The sequence below is a fragment of the Wolffia australiana genome, chromosome 5, assembly GCF_029677425.1.
Source record: "Wolffia australiana isolate 7733 chromosome 5, ASM2967742v1".
In the NCBI taxonomy this organism is placed as follows: domain Eukaryota; kingdom Viridiplantae; phylum Streptophyta; class Magnoliopsida; order Alismatales; family Araceae; genus Wolffia; species Wolffia australiana.
The window spans coordinates 3,401,473-3,407,803 of record NC_135839.1 but is presented as its reverse complement, the minus strand read 5'-3'; the positions used below and the strand labels follow the sequence as shown (position 1 = coordinate 3,407,803).

General features: G+C 40.7%; 1 long non-coding RNA gene across 1 annotated transcript; it reads right to left on the bottom strand.

Annotated features, from left to right (window-relative positions):
- Positions 1-374: 374 nt before the first annotated feature.
- Positions 375-2,937, bottom strand: LOC144703669 (uncharacterized). Its single transcript, XR_013581588.1, has 2 exons — positions 1,827-2,937; positions 375-586 (listed from the first exon to the last, which is right to left on the bottom strand). It is a non-coding gene; the product is annotated as an uncharacterized LOC144703669 (long non-coding RNA).
- Positions 2,938-6,331: the final 3,394 nt, after the last annotated feature.

Below are 6,331 nucleotides of genomic sequence, written 5' to 3'. Positions count from 1 at the left end.
ATGCAAGGATATCCATCAGGACATTTTCACACAACTCTTATGCGTGGACCAACACATGAGACAAACACTTCATTAGACTTTCCCTAGTTGCAACATATATATGTTTTTTTTGTTATGTGTGCTCCTCCATCCCAGATATTTGATGTAGGGAAATCTATTGTCGTGCAGAACACTCGCAATCATTAAGTTTTAGCTTGAATAAATAATAATTATGGGTACAATGACGTTGAAGTAAACTCCATTGGAGAGGGGAGATAGAGATTGGGATCGTTGATCATGCGAACGTCTAATCTCATATGCCCTAGCCATGTAGTGCACTTTTAAGATTTATCATGTTTTACTCATCGCACTTGAATATCCAGACAATGACGAAGTTAGCATACACCTTTGATGGACAAGTCTCTCGTTCATTATCAAATAACTATACAATAAGGCCACAAAAGTTGTTTCAAGAATACAGACAAAAATTAATTTATGCCTTACAAATTTGTATAACTTCATCAGTATGAATACCTATTTCTCTCATCTTTCACATCTCTAAACCATCATTAAATTATTGCCAGAAGTTTGAGATGGGCTATGTTCACTGGAAATATAAAAGGAAGGCATTAGTTAACATTAAGAACTACCATATGAATAAACCAATTCGGTAAACATACAAAATTTAAAATTGAGTGAATGAATTCAATAAAATCACTGCAATACAAATTTTATCAATAAACTGACCAAACATTTTAACTTACATAGTAGAAAATTTTATTGGATGAAACTATTAGATTTTCAAGTTAATGATTCACTTCAGTAATATCACTAAACGGTGAAATTTATGAATCAAGTAAGAAGAATTAAGAAACTATCAAGTAAATTCAAGTATTTAATGTCATGTATGTAATTGATAATTTTACATGTTATATGTTGTATAGCACAGCCAATTATTATACAGGTCTCTAGGATTGATAATAAATCCCTTCTTGTAGACTTCTTTAAAAATAGTATAAGCTTTTTATTTTTATCTGTTATGACATAATGAAACATTAAATATACCTTGATGCTGCAGCAGCGTCATTGGGTTGAAAAAAATAAGACATTGTCGGAAAACGTGTTTCAAACTGGTTGTAGGAGACAAACTAGTTGTAGTTGTGCATAGTGGCTCCTCACCACGACGCCAAATTATGTTGGACGAGGGTGATGTCGTCGTCCGAAGAGGTATCGAGATGATTCTTAGATACCAATTTGATGCCATACGATGGTAGTGTCATCGTCCAGAGAGGTATCGAGGTGGTGCTCTAATACCAATTCGATGCCAGATGACGGCGGTGTCATCGTCCGGACAGGTATTGAGGCAGTGCTCTGATACCAATTTGATGCCGAATGTCGTCGGGGACATCGTCTGGTCGGTATCGAGAATGATGGCTCGGTTCCAAGATAGTAATGTCGGACGTCGATGGTGTCATCGTCCGACGGATAAAACTCTAACTAGGGTATACGTAACTACGATGCATGATGAATGCATCCTGCCTGTCGTATGTGCAGACTCCAACGCGAGGGAGGTGCCGAGCTTCGTGCTCCGAAGGGTTCCTCAGGTGACAGTGATGGTGGCGTCTCGAACCTCGTCGGATGGACGATGACGTCTATGGCTGAACATAATCAATACATAGGGATCGCACGTTACAAACAGACTCATCCGTACTGGTAAGACCTTCACTTGCATTTGTAGTTTTCTCTCAATTCTTTCCTCTCTCACCTATCTAGCCCGAGCGCGGTGGAGTCAAGACAAAGGTACACTGCAACGAGTAATCTAATGAGCGAGCGGGAGGGCGGCGTACCTCGTCGGTGCGTGGCTCATTGTGCAGGTTTGTTGACAATTGGTGCAGCTGAAGTGGGTATGGTGGAGAGGAGCTGGAGAGCATCGGGGGGTGGGTGAAGAGGGTCCGAGGAGAAGCGGCACAAGCCGTAACTCCAGCTCAAACGGGCGCTGAATTCGGCTGATATGGCCTTGAGGCCGGCGTCGGCGGGATCCAATGGGGCATGCGAGCAAGATGGCGCCTCAGCGGTGGGGCATGGCCGTGGGGAGTGTCGGCAACACCTCGTGCGAACGGGCGTTATGGAGGAGACGAGGACACAGCTCGGATGTCGGTCGTGGGTTGACTGGTGTTGATTGACCTGCCTTGACTGGACCAGCGTTGAGTGCAGACAGCTGGTCGGCAGAGATTAACTGGCGGAAACGAATCAGCCGGCGTCGGCGTATCAACTCCGGCCTACTAGGCGCCGGTTCGTCTGGCAAAGACTCCATCGTGGACGGTGTGGTCAGGTTTGATCAAACCGTTCCCAGCAAGCTTGGCAAGGACCTGGACCGTCGACGGTGGCTTGCGGGAATTCTACTGTGGCAGAGAGGAACAAATTACGCTCCACAAGGATGAAGTCACTATCCCAAAAGGGGAATTTCGAAGCTCGCCACCAGAGCCTGTTTGCAAGGGAAGCGGTGATTTAAGAATCGTCCAAGAAAGGCCAGAGCGGCTTCTTAGGTTTTGCCAAATCAATGCTCAAAATTTCATGCCGTTCAATCGCCAGCGAGGTGCCTCGTCTGACAGTCGCGGGTTGTAGACACAGCCACGGATCGACGGGCGTGGAGCGTGAGTATGCGGCGCTGACCAGGGAAGATTGACCTCGCCCGTACGAGCGGTGCTGAACCGTTGCAAAAGGGGGGCTGGTGCCGTGAGAGGGAAGAAAAGGATGTGGGAATGGGTCTGGGCAGTCTGAGATGATTTCACCTGTCGAGGTGATTTCACCACTGCCCCTCCCTCTTCGACTTCCTGCCCGTTCTCCTGTTTCCCCTTCTTCACCCTCCCTTATTCCTTAGCAGAATTTAACCAATTCAAGAAAAACAAGTCTGAGTTATATTGGGGCGCCCACTCTTCCCTAAAGGAGGGGAATTAATTGGCCCCTAATCGGTCCTTAATGGGGAGTAGTTGTCCATTAAGGGGGAGGGGGGCCCTTTTATAATTGGCCCCCATTACAACCAAACAAAACAAAACAAAATAAAATAAAATAAAATATACCCATAAGACGACTAACACGGACTTGACGAAATGACTGGATGGGACCGAGAAAAATGTAAACATGAATACACGAGGGGACGATAGAAATCCAAACACGATAAAATTGAGCATAATTTCACCCGGCGGTCGACGACGATGGCGGGTGGCGCAGGTGACGTCTTCGACGGGTCAAGATGGCGTGCGCCATCACCAAGCCAGCCTGCACCGTGTAGAGGTGCAACATCAAGGCACCCACAACCAAAACATATTATGCATGGATCTTGTGCATGCTGGGGAAATGTTTAGTTTAAATTCCATATGAATTGGATTTTGCAAATGTCTAGCATTTTGGCTTCTGTATTCTTCCAAATGGAATGATCATAAAGGCAAATTCTGTATTCACTTTTAGGCTCGTTGTAATTTTAATTCCCTCAAACCAAAAACAGTTCGTAAAAATAAACTCAGTCAGATGCATAGTGGGAACGACGACTCCATCACCTATTTTGTTATAGCCAAAATTTGAGAAAACTGATGGTAGTTATGTCGACATCCAAGAGGTGATTGATAGAAGGCCTCAAAGAGACTGCAAACTGATGTATATATACATATTTTTTTTCTGGATATATCGCTTTAAGATTAAATAGGAATTGACAAAGATAACTAATGAATATTTATTGAGTACACACTTGGTGTCCGATGAAATGAAACTGATTCTTGAAAGTCTATTGAACTCAATCTTATATTCTACTCAAATCAAAATTAATTGAACGAGTAATGTTCATGAGCTAATGTTTAAGAAGATTAAAAAGAGCTACGACTTGGTTCATCCTACTTCTATGAGGATGAGTTTTGGATGCCGGTAGCTGCTGCCACAGATTGGCGTGCAGTCTTCCAAGCTCTTTTCCTCCATGCGTGAAATATTGTCTTTCTGAACTATCTCTAGCGTTGTCTTCAATGATGGGAGTCAAGAGTAGTGCCACTCTCCCCTATTGCTCACACCACTACACGAAGGGTCCTTCGCTGCTAGGTCTGCTCTCGATCTGACCAGCATTTTTGGGCCTCCCAATCTCATTTTACAGAGTTGAGAGAGGTTCTCTCGACCTTCTAAGAGGTCAGGCTTAATCCAACGTCTCTTCCAGGGCTGTTGGTTCACTCGGTGGTCCCCTCATCGGCAGCCTACGATAACTGGCCAATAAGGACAGTGGGTGGGGGGTTGAGAAAGAAGGGATTGACCCCAAGCTGTCCGATATCACCTTAAAATAGGTCAACTCCTACAATTAAATTACACTCGTGGACCCATTCTGAATGGTGCACCCTTTTTGGCACTTCAACTACTTTATGGGCCGCCTCATTAGCCTACTCAGTCAGTGTCTAGATGCGTGATTTGCTTGTAGATGGGTCCCTGTCCTCTTTGTCAGTTGCTAGAGCCAATAGAAATATTAGAAAGAACTAAGAAAATGTTGAGATGTTACCTCAAATCTAACCCCTCAATCTTCCTTAAGAAAATCAAACGGTTGAGATCACACCCACCTTTTTGAAGTGACCCCAAAGTTACATGGGCCTCTACCCGGGTCCGCTCAAATCACAGTCAAAATGTCTTTTTTTTTCTTAATATTGCCACTTATTGGGCTGTGAGCACTTTTATTACTTGTGAGTCAGACCTAAGATGGAATTAAAAACTACAAACATCAGTTTTTCTAAATCAAAGGAAAAAAATATGTCATATAAATGCTATTGTCATCTAAATTCTGAAGTTACTTGATTTCTCTCATCCGCGTGCGATGACTTCTCTGTGGGCGTTTATGGGTCTGCTGTTTGGCCGCTATGGGGCATCTTGCATTTCGTATAACGGTCATCAGCTCCTCATTTGGCTGACCACTTATGAACCCCCCCTTTTTTTATTCTTCACTATCTAATTTTGCATTTCAGACTTAATGCCACAGTAATTTGAAAATATTTAATAAATGGTATTAACAACGATCTTCAAGCTGTATATGGTAATTTAGTCAGACAAAATGGTCACCTTGAAGATTTTCAAGACTTAATGGATTGAGGCAAATTTAAAAGTAAAATATAGATAAAATTAATAAAATCATGCATATAATAACTTGAAACGTATATATTTTTATTACTTAAAATGATTTTATCATTTAACACTTAAGTGGACTATAAACAAGTACCTACGGGTCACCCTACGTATAAAAAAAGCACAAGAATGTAACGAGCTCACTTGAAGCCCATTGCAAGTCAGCTTTCTTTTTAAGATGCAATTTAAGATCAATTGTGCATTTTCGTGAAGATGATCAAATGGCTAAGATGAAAGGCCCTTTTTATTATGTATTTTATGTTATTTCATGCTACCATCTGGCAATAGGCTATGAATTGGATGAATATTCGAGTGATGGTGGACACTAATGTGACATCACAACAATGACAAAATAGAAGGGGTCTATGACCATAATTTAAGTGCATTTGTTAAACTGCAGCAAAATAAATCGAGTAGTCAAGGAAAAAGCTATAAGTTTCCTGATCCATTGAGTTTATAATGACTTGAAGCTGGAAAAAAAATCATACTTCTCATAAGGAGCACTAAATACATCCCATTTCAGTTAAAGGGTAACAAAGAATTTCTCCTGATCCATAAATACTATGTTTTGTTGTTTAAAGAATCATAATTCTCATTGAATTTGAAGCTTATTCACGAAATATAAATCTCAAAAGACCATCCTGTTTTTTTTTTGTTTTTTCTGAATTCTTTTCTTCAAAGGTTGTGACAGGCTTTTACGTTAAGAGAGGGCATAATCTATAGATAGAAGATGAGAGACATGATTAGCAAATATTGTGAATAACGTTAATAACTAATTGAGGTATGAAGCCAACTACATTGTGTTGAGATCTTATAATTCATTAGTTATTTTCCATTTAATTTATCTTAATGAAATCTCTAAGTCATACGGTACTATAACTAAGAATCATAAATTTTTTGTTTCATTTGGCATTTCACAGAACCTTTGATATGAATCTTCAGTTCAAAGTGAATTTCTTCATTTGTTTCTGCATTTTTAATTCCATTAAAAATAAAAAAATTACCTGAATTATTGGGTAAAATGTATCTTTAAGAGGTGTAGAATATTACTTTTTTTATAATTTCCAGTTCTTAATTGTAGGTCTAGAACCAGATCCCTGAGGTAACAACCTTTCGCTCTTTTACGTTTCTGAATAAGATTGAAAATTGATAAATGAAGATTAAGCTTTAAGGACATTTTACTAAAATGGTTTAATATGTACGTTTA